We start from the raw sequence: 25,000 nt of genomic DNA on the forward strand, positions 1-25,000 counted from the left end.
GGGAATTTTGAGGGTGGGGAGGTGGGAGTGGGGGGGTGTAGATAGAGGTTACATCCACAGAGAAGAAGGAGGAGGGGCGAGGGGATTGGGGGTTCCGAGGGGGTGGTGGGGGATGGGGTAAGGGGACAACATAGGAAATGTAAATAAATCATCCAATAAAAAAAAAAAAGAAAAAAAAGTCAGTGTCATATCTTTTATAGGCTCATTTTAATATTTCCCATTGCACACATCCCTGGTCTTTGAGTTCTCTTTTGGAGACATAAGGCATTCTGGGTCCATTATTTATTAATAGTTAAATAACTATATTCTATATTAAAGTGAATAAAATATAAAATTTTCACTTATGTCTATTAAGTACTTATAAAATATAAGGTATCAAGAAACTTTGAATGTAGCTACTCTGATTTTTCTGGGAGACACAATCTCGTAGCAGACTTGCTGGTCCTCTGACATTTGGAATCTTTCTGCTCCATCTTTTGGTGTCCCCTGAGACTTTGGAGTGGGTAGATGTCTAGGCCCAACATGAGGAGTTGCTTTCACTATTTTGACCATCTGAGGTTTTCTGTAATGGTCTCTGCTGCAAAGAGGGGCATTTTCTTTTCTTTTCTTTTCTTTTCTTTTCTTTTCTTTTCTTTTCTTTCCTTTTCTTTCCTCTTCTTCTTCTTCTTCTTCTTCCTCTCTCTCTCTCTCTCTCTCTCTCTCTCTCTCTCTCTCTCTCTCTCTTTCTTTTGATGAGAGGTGAAAGCTATGCTTATCTGTGGTTATAAGGATAAGTATTTAAAAATACAGTTAAGAATCATACTGATTGCCTTTTGGCTGGGGCAGACACCAAGCTGGTCTACTCCTGTGAAAACACCAAATCCTGAACCATCCTAGAGGAACCACTGCACTCAGAGCAGCAGGTAAGAACTATCCCCCACAACCCTAAGGCTCAGAGCTGCAACTGGGAGACTGGGGCACTCAGGACTCATTACTTAACCAAACCCTGCCATCCGGAATACCACTACTCTTCCACCTCTCACTTGGTCCTATTGGTTGGGGCAGACATCTAGCTGACACCATATCCTGAAACATCCTAGAGGAACCACTGCACTCAGAGAAGCAAAGGAAATCATTGCACTCAGAACAGCAGGATTTCAGGATCCCAGAGGCAGCCTGAGTCCCAGGAGCTCTTCCACCCAGGAGCTCAGGATCACAGGATCACAGAGACAGCTAAATTCTCAGGAGTTCTGACACATGCAAGATAACTGGAAAGACAGGCTCCAAATAGGGACGGTGAGTATAAGTAGCACTAGAGTTAACCAGATGGCGAAAGGCAAGGACAAGAACATAAGTAACAGAAACTAAAGTTACTTGGCATGATCAGAACCCAGTTCTCCCACCATAGCAAGTCCTGACACCCTATAACACCGGAAAAGCAGAAGTCAGATTTAAAATCACTTCTCATGATGATGATAGAGGACTTTAAGAAGGATATGCATAACTCCCTTAAAGAAATACAGGAGAACACAGGTAAACATGTAGAAGCCCTTAAAGAGGAAACACAAAAATCCCTTAAAGAATTGCAAGAAAACACAACCGAACAGGTGAAGGAATTAAACAAAACAAATCAGGATCTAAAAATGGAAGTAGAACAATGAAGAAATCTCAAAGGGTGACTATCTTGGAGATAGAAAACCTAGGAAAGAGATCAGAAGTCATAGACACAAGCATCACCAACAGAATACAAGAAATAGAAGAGAGAATCTCATGTGCAGAAGATACCATGGAAAACATTGACACAACTGTCAAAGAAACTGCAAAATGCAAAAAGCTCCTAACCCAAAACATCCAGGAAATACAGGACACAATGAGAAGACCAAACCTAAGCATAATAGGTATAGATGAGAGTGAAGATTCCAAACTTAAAGGGCTAGTAAATATCTTCAACAAAATTATAAAAGAAAACTTCCCTAACCTAAAGAAAGAGATGTCCATGAACATACAAGAAACCTACGGAACTCCAAATAGACTAGACCAGAAAAGAAATTCCTTCTGTCATATAATAATCAAAACACCAAATACACAAAACAAAGAAAAAATGCTAAAAGCAGTAAGGCAAAAAGGTCAAGTAACGTATAAAGGCAGACTTATAAGAATTAACCAGACTTCTCACCAGAGACTATAAAAGCCAGAAGATCCTGGACTGATACCATACAGACCCTAAGAGAACACAAATGCCAGTCTAAACAACTATACCCAGCAAAACTCTCAATCACTATAGATGGAGAAACCAAGATATTCCATGACAAAACCAAATTTACACAATATCTTCCCACAAATCCAGCCCTACAAAGGATAATAGATATAAAACTCAAACACAAGGAGGGAAACTATAACCTAGAAAAAGCAAGAAAGTCATCTTCCAACAAACCTAAAAGACAATAGCTACACAAATATAATTCCACCTCTAATAACAAAAATAACAGGACACAACAATTATTCTTCCTTAATATATATAAACATCAATGGACTCAATTCTCCAATAAAAAGACGTAGGCTAACAAAATGGATATGTAAACAGGACCCAGAATTTTGCCGCATACAGGAAACACACCTCAGTTCAGTGACACAGACAGAGACTACCTCAGCATAAAAGGGTGGAAAACAATTTTCCAAGCAAATGGTCCCAAGAAACAAGCTGGAGTAGCCATTCTAATATCGAATAAAATCAACTTTTAACCAAAAGTTATCAAAAAAGATAAGGAAGGACACTTCCTACTCCTCAAAGGAAAAATCTACCAAGATGAACTCTCAATTCTGAACATCTATGCTCCAAATGCAAGGGCACCTACATTCATAAAAGACACTTTACTAAAATGTAAAGCACACATTGCACCACACACAATAATAGTGGGGATTTCAACATCCCACTCTCAGCAATGGACAGATCCTGGAAACAGCAACTAAACAGAGACACAGTGAAACTAACAGAAGTTATGAACCAAATGGATTTAACGATATCTATAGAACATTTCATCCTAAAACAAAAGAATATACCTTTTTCTCAGCACTTCATTGTACGTTTTTCAAAATTGACTATGTAACTGGTCACAAAACAGGCCTCAACAGATTCAAAAAGATTAAAACAATCTCTTGCATCTTATCAGATCACCACGGACTAAGGCTGGTCTTCAATAATAACAAAAACAATGGAAAGCCCTCATACATGTGGAAACTGATCAATGCTCTACTCAATGATGACTTGGTCAAGGAAGAAATAAAGAAAGAAATTAAAGACATGTTTTAGAATTTAATGAAAATGAAAGCTTGTCATAACAAAACTTATGGGACACAATGAAAGTAGTGCTAAGAGAAAAATTCCTAGCTCTAAGTGTCTACAAAAAGAAACAAGATAGAGGAAACACTAGGAGCTTGACAGCACATATGAAAGCTCTAGAACAAAAAGAAGCAAATGTACCCAAGAGGAATAGATGGAAGGAGATAGTCAAACTCATGACTGAAGTCAACCAAGTTGAAACAAAAAGAACTATACAAACTATCAACAAAACCAGGAGATGATTCTTTGAGAAAATCAACAAGATAGATAAACTCTTAGCCAGATTGACCAGAGGGCATAGAGACAGTATCCAAATTAATAAAATCAGAACTGAAAAGGGAGACATAACAACAGAAACTGAGGAAATTCAAAAAATCATCAGATCCTACCATAAAAGCCTATACTCAACAAAACTGTAAAATCTGGATGAAATTGTCAAATTTCTAGACTTATAGCAGGTACCCAAGTTAAATCAGGAGAAGACAAACCATCTAAATAGCCCCATAATCCCTAAAGAAATACCAGGAGTAATTAACAGTCTCCCTTTAAGATCTCCTATTAAGATCTCAGAAGATGGAAATATCTCCCTTGGTCATGGATTGGCAGGATTAATATAGTAAAAATGGCCATCTTGCCAAAAGGAATCTATAGACTCAATGCAATCCCCATCAAAATTCCAACTCAATTCTTCATACAGATAGAAGGAGCAATTTGCATATTTATTTCAAATAACAATAAACCCAGGATAACAAAAACTATTTTCAACAACAAAAGAACTTCTGCGGGAATCACCATCCCTGACCTCAAGCTGTACTACAGAGCAATAGTGATAAAAACTGCATGGTATTGGTACAGACACAGGCAGGAAGATCAATGGAATAGAATTGAAGACCCAGAAACGCACCCACACACCTATGGTCACTCAGTCTTTGACAAAGGAGATAAAACTGACCAGTGGAAAAAGGACAGCATTTTCAACAAATGGTGCTGGTTCAACTGGAGGTCAGCATGTAGAAGAATGCAAATTGATCCATTCTTATCTCCTTGTACTAAGCTCAAGTCTAAGTAGATAAAGGACCTTCGCATAAAACCAGATACACTGAAACTAAGAGAAGGTGGGGAAGAACCTCAAATACTTGGGCACAGGGAAAAAGTTCCTGAACAGGACACCAGTGGCTTATGCTCTAAGATCAAGAATTGTCAAATGGGACCTCATAAAATTGCAAAGCTTCTGTAACGCAAAGGACACTGTCAATAGGAAAAATGGCAACCAACAGATTTGGAAAAGATCTTTACCAATCCTACATCTGATAGAGGGCTAATATTCAATATATACAAAGATCTCAAGAAATTAGACTCCAGACAACCAAATAACCCTTTTAAAAGTGGGTTACAGAGCTAAACAAAGAATTCTCATCTGAGGAAACTCCAATGGCCTAGAAACAATTAAAGAAATGTTCAACATCTTTAGTCATCAAGGGAATTCAAATCAAAACAACCCTGAGATTCTACCTCACATCAGTCAGAATGGCTAAGAGAAAATGCTCAGGTGATAGCAGATGCTGGTGAGAATGTGGAGAAAGAGGAACACTCCTCCATTGTTGGTAGGATTGCAAGCTTGTACAACCCGTCTGGATATCAGTCTGGCTGTTCCTCAGAAAATTGGACATAGCATTACCTAAAGACCCAGCTATACCATTCCTGGTAATATACCCAGAAGATGCTCCAACATATAACAAAGACACAAGCTCCACTATGTTCATAGCAGCCTTATTTATAATAGTCAGAAGCTAGAAAGAACCTAGATGTCCTTCAACAGAAGAATGGATACAGAAAATGTGGTACATTTACACAATGAAGTATTACTCAGCTATTAAAAACAATGAATTTGTAAAATTCTTAGGCAAATGGATGGAACTAGAAAATATCATCCGGAGTGAAGTAACTCAATCACAAAAGAACACACATTGTATACACTCACTTATAATTGGTATTAGCCCAGAAGCTCACATACTCAAGATGCAACTCACAGACCACATGAAGCTCTTGAAGAAGGAAGACCAATATGTGGTTGCTTCAGTTCTTCTTAGAAGGAGTAACAAAATACGCATGGGAGCAAATATGTTATCAAAGTGTGGTACAGAACCTGAAGGAGGGGCTCTCTGGAGACTGTTCCACCTTTCTATCCATCCCATGTACAGTCACCAAAGATAGATGCTGATGTGGATGCCTGGAAGTACATGTTGACAGGAGCCTGATATAGCTGTCTCCTTAGAGGTCTGCCAGAGCCTGACATACTATTCTAGTTTATATATAATCCACTAAATATATTAATAACTTAAATTTAGTTTATCTATGCTAACATTTTGATAAAAGTATTAGTTTCATAAATAAAAATATTTTACAATTATCATCTAATTAGCAATGCATAGGCCAAAACAAATTGGAAAATTGTGTATCATTTTATTTAGTCACACCCTCTTTGTTACACATTCAGCTGTCTTCTGTCTTGAGACCTGGCACAATAAATCCTCAGGCTATTTGGGTCCTGTGTTTCATTCCTTCTGTGGAATCGACTCTTCTTCCTCCATGGTAGATAGCTACAATACGTAGAATTTCTGAAGAATTTTTACTATAATTACAGTAGGATGCAACTGTGTCTCCATGCAACAATTTGCAAAACGTTTGACATGCATATGTATTTTTTTCTTGAACCAGTATGCTTGAGGATACGGAGAATCAATTTTCTCCCTGAATAATTCCATGAAAAATTGTCCAATTTCAAGTAGTCAGTGTTGATACAAGTTCACTCAAGCAACACTAAATACTTCCAATAAGTAGTTTGTAACAATAATACTTTAGCCATAATCTGAAAGGAAAGTGGGGAGAAGGCACTAGAGGAATTTGGGGAGAAAGGCATAGAAGCATGTAAATACAATACCCATGTTTAAAATTCACAAAGAATTATCTTAGAATGTGGTGAACTGATCATTTGCATATCAATAATCATAATATGGAAGGTTAAATCAAGAATAAAATTTTAACCTATTTTTCCCAACATAGAATTTTTATTGAGGAATTCATCATATGTACCCCTATCACATTCACTTCTCAGTTCTAGTCTCTCCATGCCTGCTTCTTCTGTGACCTCCTCCTGCCATCCAAAAAAAAAGTTCTTGTCTTATTTATATACTCATTGGAGTGTGGTGAAGCTCTCGATGATCTGCCCATACAATATAGTTGAGGCCTTCCCCTCCCTCATCCTTGCTAGAAGCCATCTATTGTGGAAAGTGACACTTCACCATCCTATCATAGTTTTTAAGAGTTTCTACAATGACTTCCAGTTTAGGCTTTTACTATTTTATGGAAGAGCTGACTGGAGTAGAGGTAGGGATTTTCACAGAGGTCTCACATGTCATTTTTTTTAATAAACTTTGTGTTTTCATTCATCAGTATCATTGCCAAAGTAGTTTATTTGCTTATGGTCCGCAGGAACATTGGCTTGGGCTTCCATAAGGTTTGTGGCATCATCATAGACCTCGAACAAGGCACCAATTTAAAATAGGGCCATGAACCCAGACAAGGTCCTACAGTGCAGCTAAAATCATGAACATCAACATGGCTTCAGGCCACAAAAGATGCCATGCACATCCATGTGGCCTTTGGTTGTAGCATGGACCAAGGACATCAACATAAACCCAACAAAAATAAGACTATGGACCTAGACATGGCTCTCAGTGGCAGCACAGGCCTGCTTGCCACCATAGTTCCTAGTGGCAACATAGGGTACTTATGTCAATATGACCCCTGACTACAGCATTGCCTACAGATGTTAACATGACTTCAGGCTGTAGCACACAGATCATGAACATTTGCATGACCCTAGGTACCAGCACAGGCCACAGACATCAACATCAAGAGACTCAGCTTCAGTAAGACCATGGACTCAGACATGACCTGGTACAGCTAAGTCCTGATATTACCATGGTTCCAGGTGGCAGTACATCCCACTCACATCAGTATGGTCCTCAGGGGCAACACAGCCTATGGATATCAACGGGAATTCAGGCCATGGAACAGGTCATGAACATCCCCAAGCTAGGACATTGATGTCTGAGGACAGTGTTTCACTGTCCCATCAGTGTGCCTGGCCACATCAGAACGACTGAGCCACACATGGTCCTCAGTGGCATCCCAGGACATGGTGGTCCTTTGAGGAGGTTCAATCTCAAATGTGGATCATTCCTCATATTGGACCTCCATTATAGCCTAGTGCTAGGGTGATCCCTCAACCAGGCACCGTGTTCTGGGACTTAGTCTGCATCTACTTAAGCTCCTAGTTGTTACACACCATCCTGTTGACTCCATTGAGCCACAACATGATCCAGCATCAACCTCAGCCCTCCATCCATACCTGTCACTGCTGTCACATCATCAGTTCTCTCTCTCCACAGAGCAAGCACCGCTCAGCTAGCACTCCCATCTCTTTTTTGGAACAGTGTCAGCCAGGAGAACTGCCTAGTGAGGGATGGGAGATTAATTCTAAAAAATTTAACTTTTTAAAAGAAAAATTAAAAAATTCAAACCTGAGAGAATGGCTCAGATGGTAACCATTCCTGTTGCCAAAGCTATGATTTCTGCAAAGGACATGATTAAAGGAGAGAACCCACAACTACAAATTGTCCTCTGGCCTTCACAAGTATTTTGTCACCCATACATGTTCATAACACACACACACACACACACACACACACACTTGCAGCAAAATTAAAAAAAAAAGAACTTTGTAACTTCAAGTTACATATATACACATTTACTGTAACTGAGGATAAAAAAAAGCTAGTGAGGTTAGCATAAAAACTTTTAAATACAAATAATTTTACATTAGAGAACTTTTTTGTTGAAAAGTAAAAGAAAATAATATTTCAAGGAGAAAAAAGAATCATACTGAAATTTCATAGCTTGTTTATGAGTTTTGTGAAAATGGTATACACCAAACAACTTCTGCATTTGTTTTGGCATTATAGTGAGTGCATTTAAAAAGACTGTATCTATTGCACATGTGGAAATTCGGTTGGTTTGTTTGTTGATTGGTTGGTTGGTTGATTTTAAGTTCTTTCACAGGATACTTGCAGAAAATGGGTGCCATCAAGAAAATTTCTTGATGCATTTTTAAGACTCTATCTAAGCTATGGTCCAAGTAATATGTAAACTACAGAATAAATCTGTGCCAAAGATTAGCTAAAGGTGTTCACATGCCCTCAAGACAACTCCATGTCTTAACACCTTAGGAACATGCCAGGAAATCTTCACAAAGTATCCTGACGATGGGTTTGGGAAACTCAGTTACAGACATGTAAATGCAGCCATTGCTGGTTGTGCAAGATTTTGCCATACTTTCATCAGGCTTGGAGTGGAGAGACAGACTTGCTCACAGCACTGTGCAGACTAGTGAACAAATCCAGCCTGCCACATTGTTTCTACTTTCAATAAAATGCTAAGCATTTGCATACCCAGTTTTCTGGGTTTTGTCATTGTTGTTGCCGATTGTGTTTTTATTTTGGTTTCCTAGTTTACAAAATCTATTGTCTTCTGGGAAAAGAAAAAGGGAATGTCAGTTGAGGATTCACTTCCACTAGACTGGTCTGTGGTGCATTTTCTAGGCTGTTAGTTGCTGTGGGATGACCCATAAGAAAGCCAAACCCATCATGGTTGGTACTGTGCCTGGGCAGGTAGGCCTTAGTTGTACAAGAAAAGGTAGCTGAGTAAGCCAGAGAAAGAAAGCAAATAAGCAACATTTCTCTGTGGACTCTGCTTCAGTTCCTGACTCCAATTCTCACTTGGGTTCCTGCCTTGACTTCCCAAGATAATGGACTGTTAACTGAACACTGAAGACAAATAGGATAATTTTTGGTCAATTTTTGATTACAGCAAAAGAAAGTAACTAGAATAAGGCTCTGTTTGTAAAATACTCCCTACTCCTCAGAGTTCTTCTTAGGAAGCGTCTTAGAGATTCATATCTGTGAAGCGAAAACATGACCATGGCAATTTTTATAATGGAAAATATTTAATTGGGGCTGGCTTACAGTGTTGAAGGTGTAGTCCATTACAATCATGACAGGAAGCATGGTAATTGCAGGCATTCATGGTACTGGAGAAGGAGCTAAGAGTTCTACATCTTACTCTGAAGGCAGCAGAAGGAGACTGCGCCCCACATTGGGTGTACCATGAGCCTATATACAACCTAAAAGTCAGTCTCCCCAGTGACATGTTTCCTCCAACTAGGTCACACCTACTTCAAAAAGGTCATACCTCTCAATACTGCCTTTACCTATGGGCCAAACAATCAAAATGAGTCTATCATGGGCATTCCTATTCAGACCACCACAGGAAGTAAATTGCATAATAAGAACTTAGGACAATGCCTAGAAGATTTAAAAATAACATTAGATGATGTTCACATTCAGTGATTGGTGAATATGTTGGGTTAGTCACATTTCTCAGTGATGTGATGGAAACGATGATTGGACACCAGAATGAAGAAGTTGGCTCTGGGTTGGAAGCAGAAAGCCTATCATGATGGACATGGCATGATGGCAGAGTGTGAGTTAGCTGCTTACATCTCATTTCACATCTGCAGTTAGGAAGAGAAAGACAACATTCACCAAGCTTTTGAAATTACTTTTCTTGGTAAGTCTAGACTCTTAGCCTTGGATGGTTGCCACCTGTGTTCAAGATGGTTCTTCTCTCATCAGTTATAACACTTTGGAAGTTCTTCACATACACAACCAGAAGTGTGTCTTCTAGAGGAATTTAAATAAAGTCAGGTTGACAATGAAGATGAAGCATCATAATATTGAACACTGGGATTCATCCCTGATAACTCATAAATTTCCTGTGTGTGACTCTTCCATTTAACTAATTCAATGTCATTAATATATTTCTTGATTTTTATTCATAGGAAATTACTCAAACCAATATAATACAAGATTTCTGTTGATAATGTAGCAGAAGACAAAAAAAATCACTTTGTTAACAGAGGTAAATAGAATTGTAATTTAGTAAAATTATGACTGATCCTTTGTGGAGATTTCCTACTATTACCACATGTAAGGATTTCAGGAGGAATGAAGGTTACAAGTCAACTAATTCTAATGCTTTTCATTTCACTCCATTAGCCCCGTCAGGCTAGAAATAGATTTACATTACAAAATGTAATCAGGAGGCATTTGGTGTGGATAATTGATTGGTAGGATTAGAAATATAGATACAAGAGGGGAAATGTGGTTATAATGTTCATTTTTAAAGGTCAAATACTGTATTATTTTAACATTTGTATTTAATAAAATTAATAAACTCACAAACTAACATATATTTAGGTGTTCCACAGGAGTGTAAATATTTTAATTGTAGCTCTTCGCTATGAAATCAGTGATATTTTAACACATGTGTGTATACACACACACACACACACACACACAACTTAAGAAAATATTTTTCCTACAGGCTTTTGAAATATCAGGCATCAAATTATTTCTATTATGTAGAAGCCATTAGATTCTTCTTGTCTGAGGCTTTTACATGATTTACTTGCATATTTTCAAATGTGTTATGTATCTAGGTTTAACGTCCCTCAGTGTACTTCTAATCCACAAAGAGCTGGAGCTCAGCTAAAAGCAGAGACTCGGGTCAGATTAAAATCAGATTTGTAGAGACCTATGAGGAAATCTGAGTAAATAGCTTGGTGTATTAGTGTGGATTTTAGCAAGGGGTTGCAGTTTATAAGATTTCTATCTGAAAGTCACCTGATTAGGTATTAAAAGCTGCATTGCTAGTCATACCATATACTACACCAGCTATTGGTTTTCATTTTATTCTAGAATAAGCAGTTAAATATAATCTAAAATTTAGTCTAATTAGCCTGCATACCAAGTACTGAGGAAATTTGATAAGGTGGTAGTGCCTTCAGAAAGGAACCGCTAAACAGTTTGAATTGGCCTCTTTCCTCATGACCACAGAAGTTTTTCAGTTCTCATCTTACTGTACTGATTAGAGGCATTTGACACATTTGTTTAATTCTTCATTGAAATGAACCTTTCCCGTGGCCTCTGGAGTGTGTGTTTGTAGTGGTCTCTTGCTGTCTCGCTCATTTCCCTGGCTTCCTCTTCTGCTTTCCTTCCATAAGTTATGCTCATATCCTCCAACTGCTCAGCTTTAGCCAAGTCACCAGTCAGTCTCTCTATGTCTTTATTGCAACTGATTTTATCTTTAATGCAGCTTTTAAGTCATAATCAGGTGACTTTCAGATAGAAATCTTATAAACTGGAACCCCTTGCTAAAATCCACACTCATATACCAAGCTATTTACTCAGATTTCCTCATAGATCTCTACAAATCTGATTTTTAATCTACTCATTAATTCCATACTTTAAAATTATACATTCCCAATTTGAACTCCTACCCTGGTTCTCAAACTTAGTAACTTGAAAGTAACACAGTCTAAGAAAAAAAAACTAATTTCTGCACATCATTCATACTGACCTTTTGTGTTAATGGTCATGTCAGTTATGAGGATCGTCATGTCACAGTCACAACTATCATCATGTCACACACAATGATTGCAAATCACATCCCTTGTGATGACCTTCATGTCATACATGGTGATTTGCATGTCACAGTCACAACCATCTTCATGTTACAGTCACATGCAATCTCTGTGATCTTTAAGGCATGGGGTTCTGTGCCTGCCTCTTGTGCTGTTAGCCAGTCTTTCGGGGTTCCTGTTCATGGCTGCCTCCTCGCTTCAGCTTGCCATGGTCTCATTAAGACACTTGCTTTTGCCTGCATGTGTCATCTTGCTTCTTTCTCTTATTGTCTAGTTTCTCATTCCAGTGAGACTAACACAGGGATAAACTAAACTCTTGAGAAGAGGCAGATCCACAGGATTTCCCATAATTTATGAGCCCGATGTCTGTATCGCCAAGTGTTGCATCTCTTATTTATTTTACAATCTTACACTATTTATGAGGTCTGAAGCACTCGGTAAGTCTGTAAATGTGGTAGCTCGTCACCTTTATTGCTTCAGAAAGTATCTCGGTGTATGTCTTAGTTACTTTTCAATTGCTATGGAGAAATACCATGACCAAGATAGTTTATATAAGAAAGGATTAACTGGAAAGATACACAAACACACACGCAGAGACAGACTCAGACACACAAACAGACACACACACACACACAGAGAGAGAGAGAGAGAGAGAGAGAGAGAGAGAGAGAGAGAGAGAGACTGAGTCAGAGAACCAGAGGATACTGGACCTGATGTGGGCTTTTGATACAGAAAAGCCCACCCCCAGTGACATACCTCCACCAATACATTCACACCTCCCAGTGCTTCCCAATGTTTCACCACTTATGGACAAAGGCTTCAAATCTACAAGTCTATGAGGGCCAGTCTCACTTAATCCATCCCAGTGTCCATTAGTTCTGCCCAGAGTCTTGCTCTTTATCACTGTAGAGGAACCCTCCTGGCAACCATCTGACGCACAGATATACAGACAACTATCAAGTGAGTAATGCTTCTATGAATACCTTGTGGAATCACAGCATTATCCAAAAAGAAAACAAAAGTCTCTCAACCAAAAAAATGGACAGAGAAAGTGTGGTTCATTTACACAATTATTAATATCAGCTATTAAAAATGAGGACATTATGATTTTGCAGACAAATGGACGGTACTAGAAAATATCATCCCGAGTGAGGTTACTCAGACCCAAAAGGAGGTGCATGGTATATATACTCACTAATGAGTGTATATTGACCAAAAAAAAGTACAGAATACCCAGGATACAACCCATAGAACGTAAGAAGATTAACAAGTTGGAAGGCCCACCTGAGGATGCTTAGAAGGGTAAACAATGATCATGGGAGGCAGAGGGAGGAAAGGACCTGGGTAAGAGAGAGAAAGGAACAGGATCAGGAATTAGGGGGGTGGACAGAAGAATGAATGGAAATATGCAGCCTCTGGGTTGGGGTAGGTAGGGGGACCCTTTAGAAAGTCCCAGAAACCTGAGAGTGAGAGACTCTTAGGACCCTATGGGGTTGACCTTAACTAAAATGCCCAACAATAGGCAGAGGGAACTTGAAGAGTTCACCTCCAGGAGATGGACAGTGCTGCAAGTGGAGGGACAGAGATTACCAACACAGTCAAAATTTCCTGACTCAGAATTGCTCCTGTTTCAAAGAACTTCAGGGACAAAATGGAGAAGAGACTAAAGGAAAGGCAGTCCAGTGACAGGCTCAACTTGTGATCCATTTCATGGGAAGAACCAAGGCCTGACGTTATCACTGATGCTATGGTGTATTTACAGACAGAAGCCTAGAATGGCTGGCCTCTGAGAGACCCTAGTGACTAAGACAGACTCAGATATTTATACCCAACCATTGGACTGAGGTCAGGGACCCTTATAGGGGAATTAGGGGAAGGATTGAAGGAACCGAAGAAGAAGGTGACCCCATAGGAAGACCAGCAGTCTCAACTAACCCGGACCCCTAGGAGCTCCCAGAGACTGAGCCACCAATCAGGCAGCATACACAGGCTGATCCAATGCCCCTGGCATGTATATAGCAGAGGACTGCCTGGTCTTGTCTCAGTGGGAAAAGATGCACCTAATCCTCAAGAGACTTGAGGCCTTAGAGAAGGAGGATTCCTGAGGGGAGAGGAGAGCACCCTCTCTGAGACAACAGGTAGGAGGAGTGGGGTGAAGAACTGTGAGGTGAACCTGGAGGAAGGCAATGTCAGAATTGTAAATGAATAAAATAATTAAAAAATAAATGGAATAAAATATAGAAAAATGAACGTCAAAATGACACATATCATCCAATAAGATCTTTCCACACCATTTTATTTTGTTCTCAGCACCAAGAGTAGACTAACAATGCCACAATCTTGGGATTGCTTTCAGTACTACCTACTGACTAATACTATCATGCTGTAAAAGAAGAAAAAAAAATCCAATGTGTTTAGGCACTCAAAATTCTGGCACTAGTCTTGAACTTCAGCCAGCATAAACGAGTAGCATTAAGATAGTAGCTATTGCACAAAATTAATTAATTGGAATTTGCAAGCCAGATGACGCTGGTGCCAGAGTCCACAAAACCGAGCATAGCTGTAGGTCAGTCTCTGACCACACCGGGGAGGAGGAAAGAGTAAATAAATAAAAAGCAGGTCCAAGAACTGAGAGAACACTTTTATTTTTACTAGCTAATTCCTGTGTTTTTGAATCATGTATAATATCTAATTATTTCATTATTTCTGCCTTGTCCCACATTGCAGAACCAACTGTGCTTTTCTTGGTATCCTTCACAAACCATGATAATCTCAGTGGAAGTTTCCTCATGGAGCCCTGTTACCCTTCAATGGAGCCAAGGTTCTGAATTCTTAAATCAGTTAATCCAGCCAGGGCTCCTCCCTCTGGCTCCCACTCCTTCCCACCAAGCCACAACACTGTGCTTATTTGTACTGATTCTATGTGTACTTGTGGCTGTAAGTTCATATTTGGATCCAAATAGTGGATCTGTTCAGACTCCACGGCCTGATAAACTTCATCATCTTGAAGTTTACTGGCATAGTTACTATTTCCAAGAACCCTGAAAGTATGAAACATGCATTAGACATTTATGGAGTATGGCATTCATCACTAAGAGAACAATCATATTCTGCATGCAAGTCTACATTTGATCTGCTTTCTGTGGAAAAAAAAAACAGGACAATAGAAGTCTCCATTTCATTTCAATAATAACATTTAATTTGATTTTCTCAAAATATTATTTTCAAAATAAAAACATATAAGAGTGAGTAGATGAAATATCCCACTGAAATCAATTTAACACGTCTTACCACGTCTTCACATTGGTTCCAAGCAACACAGGGAGCCTTCCAAAACAAATGCTGTGTGTAGGAGCTAATGATGATAATATTATGTGTTTTTTCTTTTTATTGTGTCTAACAGAACCAAGTAGAAAATGCAAGTAGCAAAGCATGCTTAGGCATCTGTTCATAATGGAGGAATAACCTCCTTAGTGCTCTGTGATCTTTGAAAACTGTAATAATGCTGTTATTGTGGATACGAATATTGTGTTTACACCTTCAAAGCTGACACAGTAACCAAAAGAAAAACAAGAACTTCTATTCATCTGGACACACAAGTCTCTGGGTAGTACTAAATAAAGTCAATGAACGAGTGTGTGGGAAATTTCAAAGAGATTTTTAAATGTGATTTATATTTCCATTCTCACGAGTGTGTGTTTTTCCTTTTCTTTCCTCCTTGTAGCATGTCAATTCCCTTCTCTCAGGTAGACACCCTTTGAGAATGAAACTGTGAGAGAAGCAAAGGGTGAAGAGACATGCTTGTGTAATATCGCTTGGACTCATCGAAAAAGCTTGGAATATTTGGGAGAAATTTTTATCCAATGATGAAATGTAAAAATCTTCGACCAGAGAAGGGGGAACCAGTTTTGACTCTTCACTTCCTTGTTGTCTTTGAAAGAGAACATGGTTGTCAGGTACCCAGGAAGGAGTGGAAACTTTGAGATAAGCAAAGCAAAGGGTCTCTGCTTCAGCCTCAGAATAAGAAATGGAACTCTTTGCAAGAGAAATAAAGTTGCCCTTCCTGAGGGGCCACACAAAGAGCAGGAGAACAGACAAGAGACAGGTGGGTTTTTGTTTTTGTTTTAAGTCTCCTCAGCCCTAGTCATGCTAAGTATGAATACAAGGAATTCTATCTGCTTTAAGCAATGGATTCCGTTGCAAAGGCATCTAAATTGTATCATTAGCAACTTGGTAGCTTAGTATAGACTAGTTGCTTTCTTTCCTAAAAATTTAAGGGTCTTCCTTGGAATATGTACTGTGTTACTTATTTTGACTAGAACATATGTGATCTTCTTTCGTAGAAAAGAGTGTTATAGTTTTACTTTTTATGGATTACATTTTGAAACCATCTAAAATAAGAACTTGCTAGTTACTGTCTTTTATTGGTAAAGTTAAAGTTACTATTTGGCAAACATTCTAATAATGACAAACGATCAGATAGTCTAATTTTATCTAACATGAAAATGTATCTCAATGTAGAAAAAGAAAATTCTTAATAAATGAAGTCATACATTTGTGGTCATTGTAATAGTAGTGATATAGACAAGAGTTAGACAGTCTGAGAAGGAGCAACACATCTCATGCATTGTCTAAGTATGTTCAGGCTCACTCTGCATTCATCATTATATGATGTACAATCATACTTGCTAATTAATTAATTGCCCATTAAGGCAGAATGGTGCAGTGAACAGTTTAATGTGTTTTAGTTCAAACACAGTCTTGAAGGTTTCAGATAGAAAATAAAAGCATAAGGCAAATTTTGTGTCTTCATGAAGAAATCACTTGCGTATCAATCTAGCTGAAATACCCTATTTATTCTCCTTAATGGTAGAAAGGCTATATTTTCTTACTTAATGTTTACACAGCCTAGGTAATACCTATGGCCAGGCAGCAAAACTAATATGAATAAATAAGTTCAGATGATAGTTTCCAGAGATTAATCTTCTACACACACAAAGATGGTGGTTAGTTTAAAACATCCCGCAACACTTTGGCAACACACTATAATCGGTTGTCTGTTGTTACTAACCAATAATTCTCTTTTACTCATATTAATTCCAGTGGTCTGGAGTAGAAGAATGGTGAACTCAGAGGATAAGAAGCAAAGCATCCTGTGACTTTATGCATTAAAGGTTAATAAATGTTCACAGTATATGATGTTTCTCCTTAATTTCTTTGTTTTAGAAATTCTGTCGAGGATATAGGAAAATAATCACAAGGAATTCTCAGGGAGTTCTTAACTTATACCTATCTATCTGTCTATCTATAAGTCATCTATCATTTGTATATTTATAATCTATCTATTAATCATATATTAATATTTAGGTCAAGTTCACCTTAATGTTACAACTAATCTACCAAAAATCATCTTCACCTCTTACATAATTCAAAGATGCTTTTGTGCAGAGGTCTGCCATCAAAGCAACAAGCCTTGTTTGGATTGACCTATTTCTTCATATGTCTTTTGTTTATATAGTTCTATAGGGTTCGATTAAATAATAATTTGAGGCAGTTTTGAAAAGTAAATATAGCCAATGCTATAGTTACTTATTTATTTTTATAATTTAATCAAAGAAGACCTGTGTCTCAGCTAGTCCTGAGACTGATTTTCACCATTATTTACGACCATAGTTTCCAATGTTTTGTGTAAACACCTTAGTCAGACATAGCAATTCTCAGTGCAAACTCTATGTGGTGTCTGACTTCCAGCAAGCCTTTTCCTTAGCAGAGTACCAGATGTGATGCATAATCTGATAGCCTTTGTTTGGTTTTTGGAATAATTAAGAGATAATTTAAGCATCTATCTTAGCATGCAATGCAAGTTAAGAACTTAATATTAATGCCTTTCCTTCTTTCTGTTTTTATGTTTGAAGTGCTTATACTCCTTCTACAAAATAAGCTCTACTATTAAGAAAACAATACATTGGCTGTGACATCAGTAGGCTAGTACCTGCCTAAAATGCATGTATCAAAGCCACAAATTCAATTCTCAGCAGAAGTATACACCACAAAAAGCATTATATTGTAAAAGAAGAGAATGTAAAGTTTAACCATACTTATCTTACATCTATCTGTCTTGGATATTTGAGGTAAACCAATCTTGATCTTTACAGTATCTCTCAATTTGCATAATGTGTCAAGATGACCTATTGAACCTAGTAGTTATTAGTTATTAAACAGCACAATGCATTGTACACGGTGTAAGAATGCCCTAGAATGTGCATTTAATGATTTATCCACTTTCATGTTATTAGATTTACAGGAGTAAATTGCAGACTGTGAAGTGTTAGATTATAAGGTGATTGTATAATTTGCAGTCATAGCCAGTAGCATCATGATAAGGTTTAAAATTGTTATTTCATTTTAATTGCTGGTATATATAACTGGCTGTCCAATCATGAACACTTTTTAAATGAAAGAAGGCATGTATGGATGTAAGAATATGTATATACATGAGATGGGGAATTGGTGAAGGAATTTAGGATAACCTGGGGATAAAATGAAGACAATAAGAACATTTATTAATTGTATGTTTGTAATTCTTTTAAAATAAAATTCAATGCAACCTGTTCCCTGATGTTAGGCAGAGTTTTAAACAAGTCAAGTGATTCACACAAGGAGTTTTAAACACTTGCATTGTCTACTCAATGTGCAAGACACAATGCTCAAACAGATATAATTCTGTTAAATTGTTTGCTGCAATATTTCACTGTGATGAGCACTTTGGCTTCCTTACCATTACCTCTAAGGGAGCTTTGATCTTCATAAAGAACCCTTAAGGTGAATATTGAGGAGCAAGAAAATTCCAAGAAAGGATTTTTATCTTCCTTGCCCCATCCCCCACTTTTTCCCCAACCCTCTTTTCAAGAGAGAAGTAGAAGAGAAGGAAAGGAGTAAACAATGGATAGTCAATGATATATGAAGTGTCACACGAAGAAAAATAGTCTGTGCAGCTGTGGATACAGTTAGCAAACCACTCAATAAAGAACCCTAGGAATGGGGACCTAGTACAGGAGAAAGAGAAATAAAAAGATAGTGATGGAAAATGAGATAAGAATCAGACCATAATGCTTTTCTCTACATACGACCTCATCCAAGACCTTCTGGTTTTAATGTTTCGTTTTGCTTTTACCAATGACTGTGTAATATTAGCAAATATTTCCCTCCAAAATGACAGATTACCCAAAATCAACTCCTACCTGGCTCTCTACCTTCGTTTCATGTCTTCTCAGTTTCTTCATTATATCACTAGGATGTTGGCTTTCATTCCCTAAATCTACTAAGGCTTATCCCACCTTGGAAATTCAGCTCTTGCTAGAACCCCTGGAACAGTCTTAGTGGAATGTTTTAATTTGTTTACTGTGGTGGAAAACCTTGTATGTCTTGTTTAGTTAATTAGTGCATGGCAAGATGCTGAAGAAAAGATATCAATCTGCACTTAAAACCAATGCTCTTTACTTTCTTAAAATATAACTCAAAGAAGGCCAGCAAAAAGAAGCGTCTAAAATTCAGTTATTGAACCCAAAAGTAAAGTGGCACTTCGCCTTATTGTATTTACATTAAAAAGTGTCAGTGCTTATTGGTAAAGTTTCCTTTCTTTGGCCTTTAACTTTTTTATATTTTAAATACAAATGAATAGATATAAATTGAGTTTAAAGGAGAACAGTGAAGAACAAGTGACAGGAACCGAGCATGGGTGATAGACTAAGAATTCAGTAGGGACACATCACAGACCTCATCTGTGATTCCTCTCCAGGAACACATCCAGACAGCTGGAGTCTATGTAGGAGGCCTTTAAAATACAGTTGCAAAACACTTTCTTATTTTATTTTTTTGTACTTGGTTAAAGTGAAACTTTAATGTCAAACCCTAATTCATCACAGCAAGTAAAAACCCATATCGTCCTGCTCTTCTGATTTGGGAGGCACACTGGAGACAGATTCAAGAAAACTAGGAAAGTAAACCTCTTTGAAACTTATTTTTTGATACAAGTGAAGAATTTCCTAAAGGAAATAAGCCAAGACATCTAAAGAAGACATTTGCTACTGAAAATAAATGAAAGTGTGCAGAATGAAATTACGAATGCTTACTGGTGTTTTAATCCCCCTTGCTCCTTGTTTGCTATGGCCTTGATGAAAAGGAACAGGAAGGATTCCTGTAGTTGGTTGACCCCTCCTATCAGGATTTTAGAATTATGTAAGGATAATAGCATTTCCCCACCCTTTCCCAGAGGAGCTTTTAAGACCAGCATCTGTGAGGTGCATTTCCTAGATAAATGCAAACTGCCCTTTGACTCTCTTCAAGATAAGAAAACACTGACCCTTCCCACCAAGTTATTTATGACATTCACATAATGTGAAACAGTGCTTTGCCATGACAGAATGCCCAGAAGGACACACACTGAAGGCCCTTAAGGTCCCTCTCTGCTACTATTAAGGAGAGACCCCACACACAAATCGACAATGCCCAAGGCTCATTAAAGAGTGTGATGAATTTAATACAATTCAAATTAAACATGATCTCAGGAGAATATGTTTAGTCAGGAATACCAGATGGAAGTCAGATGTGAGGCACACGGGGACCAAAAGTGGGATGCTTGATAATCCAGGGGGATGCTGGAAACTGTGAGAAATGTGAGAGTATCTTCTTGGCAAATTAACATGCAATATACGTTGGTGGTATAATAGCGAATTTCACATTTTATAATGCAATTTTCCAGACTTTGAATAAAAATATAACACTGGATATTGGAAAGAGTCACTTCCTCTTACTATGACACTTGCCAAAGGAAGAGGAACACTGAAGCAGAAAAATGTACTTACTACAGGAATACTCTTTATCAACAGGAACGGTGAGAATTTATGTGCCATTGAGAAGACTGGAAAAACATGGATCTGGGAGACAGCTCAGCCAGCCCTATCCTTTGTAGTCTCAGTGTGAGAATACTAATGCTGTGTGATGCCTTGTTCTTGGACTGTAGACCGTAGGAGGGAGACAGTGCAGGACAGGGAAAACAAAGAGTGGGTTTGTTATTTTACAAAATAGACACAACCCAGAAATGAACACATGAACTAGGAAGTTCGCACAGTTCATTGAATAAATCAGTCACAATGGTCATAAGTCTCCACTTCATCTGGACTTATCCTTTTGATTTATGCACCATTTATGAAAAAAAAAATCCTGGCTGCATTCAGGTACAGAAGAGGCCAAGTGTAGCCTGGTCAAACAAGGGCTGCAAAGCCGAGGAAATGGTGGAAGGTTTTTGGTTTCTTATGTTTTGTTTTATAATATTTCATGAAAATATCCTTGAAATACTGTATCGGTGATTTATCTGACTAACATCTTGTTCTAAACATTTTTGCAAAGTTCAAAAACAACACAAATATTCTCAAATCAAGAAGGAGTAGTCTGAGTTTTTAATATGCTCTTTGCTGGTGACTTACAAGTAGTAAACATTGAGGTAAGGTCATTGAAGTGTTTAAACATTCATGTAAAATAAAAAGTATGTTGAAATTTGAACTAAAATCATATTTTCTCTATTTCATATAATATAGAGATTTTCATACCATGATAGAATGATAGGATATTGTTCAATGGAAGTTTAGTCTCTTATCTGTTTATATCATGACTGAGTCACTAAGAACCTTAGGGCAATGTCATTTATTTTGTTTTCAAAACTTAAAATTATGGTGGGATAAAGACAGAGTAGCAGCGAACAAGTGTTATTTATATCCAGGTCCATGAAATCTATTCTGAGTTCTTAAAAAATCCCCAACTAAATATATTAAAGATAGACAACAATTTTGATTTTATGATATCACAGTGTATCATGTTTTAGTATTCCATTTTCTCCCGTAACACTTTATTCTCATGGGCATTAAGTGGTAAAGGAAATAAGGATCACTTAGAGAGTGATTAGAGCACAGGAAGCCTGGAATATTTGACAGTGACCTTATTAGAAGCCTTAGGAAAAATGCATGTCAAAAAAATAAAATAAAAACTCCATTGGAATTCACTTTGGCAAACTCAGATGGGAAATGAGAGATAATCAGAGTGTTGATGGGCAGCGGGAGATCACTAGTAGAGGGAAGCAGAGAATGGCAGGTTCGTACATTAAAGTAAAGCTGTATCAGGCAAATAAAGACTATGTTCCATATTTAATTGTCAGACTAGATATAAATAAGTCATGAGGGATCCTGAGAAAACCTTTGGCTTGAATGTGCAAGCTGTCATGCTGAGCCCACTTGTGGTAGCAAAGATGGATGGTTTCCAGTACATAATGTCTATTGGGAGGAAACTGGAAACAAACCTGGGAACATCCGAGTGGTGACTAGTATCCCCATTCCTGTCAGGATGGCAGTGGCTGGAAAGAATGATGGTATCACGGATTCCTAGAAAAATAAAACTTTGGGAGAAGTATGTAATGTGAGTTCCTCAGAGGGCAAACAGTGCCGGACTCACTCAATCGGAATTGTGAGAGCTATTGATTAAATCTGCTGAACAATTTGTCTTACCCCTTTCATATCCGTGGTTGCTGCTCTAATGGCTCAAAAGAACAGTCTAAATTTAGATGATTTGCAAACATATCTGTCTTCTCAAAACCATTACTGCTACTGAAGTATGTTTCTTGCACATCAGAGGAAGCAATCATATTCATATCTTTCTTTGATTATTTATTTATTATTTATTTATTTATTATTTTTAAAAGTTATTTTTTTCTCAAATCGTACTTCATTCACACAGGGGTTATAAACACAGAAAGGCAGGATGTGGGGAAGGGGATGACACTGGAGTGTGGGTGTTCAGGGTGAATACAGAAATCTTTCAGAACCGGGTATCGGCTAGGTGAAGAAGGTTCAGGGGACAGGTCACTATGACTCTGCCTATGACTCACTTGTCCTTATCTAAGTTGGTATTGTCTGCCAAGCCTACCTATTTACAAGGTCAGGCCTCTATCTCTGCCTTCGCAAGATTAGAAACACCACAGCCCTTCTATACTTAGAGAAGGGAGGAGATGTCAGGGGCAGCCCTGCTTATGCACTGAAGGCCTAAAATCAGCCATAGGCCTAAAATCAGCAATAGACCTGTCATACATGTATACTAACACCAAGTCTTGGGTCTCTGTGGAAAAACATTGAAACAGATGGCTATAAGCTATTGTAAACAGGCAGCTTTTGTGGGAATTTACAAGCCTGAGTAGTCATAGACCTTGTAAATAGGTAGCCTTGGCAGACAATACCAACTTAGGTAAGGACAAGTGAGTCACATTCATATCTTAACTCTTGGCTTCCTTACTCACAAATAACTCCATTACACAGCCTACAGGATAAATAGGAACGCTCCACACTAGTGAAGATCCGGGTACTAGGGAACTTCCTAGGTGCTTTTCAGTGATTCTACACCTGACATTTCCTAAGAGCTGTTTCTCCACACTTGCACACACATATGTCAGCCCTTACATAAATGGTTATGGCTTTCTCCAAGGGAACCTTCTATTCCTTTATCACCAAGCATCTTCAGAAATTTTGCAATCATCTACCTGCCTCTAAGGCCTCCACACAAACAGTTACAGCTGAACACTCTGGTATTCTCATACTTTTCTATGAAGCCTTTTAAGCACACACAGACCCTTCTTCATGTCAGTCTTTGACAGTGCTTCACACACAGCTGGTCTTTAGATTTTTCTTAGTTGTGTAAATAATGCTGGATTCCTTAAAGATGATATGGGCAGAGAAAGTCATTCTAGTTCTACCTCCAAAGATGCTTTAAAAGAGTATATGTCACGTGTAGTCCAACCATTCCTGAAGGAAATCAATAAACTTAGTTTCCTTGTTATTGTGGAAATTGTTTTGTCTCAAGTATGGAAATACCTAGTGACAGGAAGCAGTGTGAGGGAATACATGGTTTCTCTACTTAGGAGAGTATTGGTGGCACTGTTCCCTGTGGACTGGTGTTAGAATACACTCAAATAGAACAAGAACAATAGTACTTAGAATACAAGGTAGACAGAAAACTTTGGGCTTCATTCCTTCTCCTGTTTCCTCACAAGAATGCATATGTAAGTAAAATAAAATATGTGTTGTCTAGAGAGCTCTTGGTGTCTGGATGTGATTTTTAAAGGAAGAGTCCAGAGGAATGGTGATTTGACATCAAGTGTATCAATAGCACTTGCAATCTTGGTTGAGTGTACCATAATATATATGCAGAGTACCTGGTGCGACCCATGTAGGCCCTGTGTTTGCCACTTCAGAACCTAATACAACAGGCCAAAATAATCAATCAATCAAACAAACAAAACAATAATAAAAAAAGATTCCTGGTGATATTCTGCTATACTCAAAGATCAGTGCGTTGTCCAATCATGAACAGAGAGGCTTCTTACTCTGTAGATGAGAGAGGGTGCAGAGACCCACAGCCAAACACTCTGCAGAGAGAGTCTAAATTGGAGGTTTCCACTGGCTCGCACCTCTTAGAGATCAAATAACCCCTCAGAAAAGGGAAGGGAAAGACTCTAGGAGTCAGAGGAAATGGAGAATACCCAAGGAACATGGTTAACTGAATCAACTAAGTGGCTCCTATGGACTCACAGAGACCTAAGCCGGAGATATGCATTTAAAAGGAATTTAATTTCTGATTCAGCACATTATCCCTTATTATGCACACTGGAGATTCTTTCTTCCAAGTGGACTTTTTCTGGATTGCTCCATACCTTCATAGGACATACTAAGCGGCCATGAATATGTTAGTCACCACTCCAGGCCTAAACAGGAACTCTTGAGATTTTGATGCTGATGACTGGTCAGTTTTCTCCAACAAGCTATCTTTTGAGTTCTAATCATGAATGGGTGGGTGCTAAGACTTTAGAAAAATGAAATTCCACATTAATAGTAGAGTACAACAGGCAAACCCAAAACTCTCCTGCTTCAATTGACCTCGGTTCCTGACTTAATCTGAATCCAAGTTTATAATTTATTCCTTTGCAATTCAAGTCCACTCACATATTTAATAAACATTTTAATGTTTCCCGGGTGCCT

This window comes from Grammomys surdaster, unplaced genomic scaffold (genome assembly GCF_004785775.1).
Source record: "Grammomys surdaster isolate TR1022 unplaced genomic scaffold, NIH_TR_1.0 188, whole genome shotgun sequence".
In the NCBI taxonomy this organism is placed as follows: Eukaryota; Metazoa; Chordata; class Mammalia; order Rodentia; family Muridae; genus Grammomys; species Grammomys surdaster.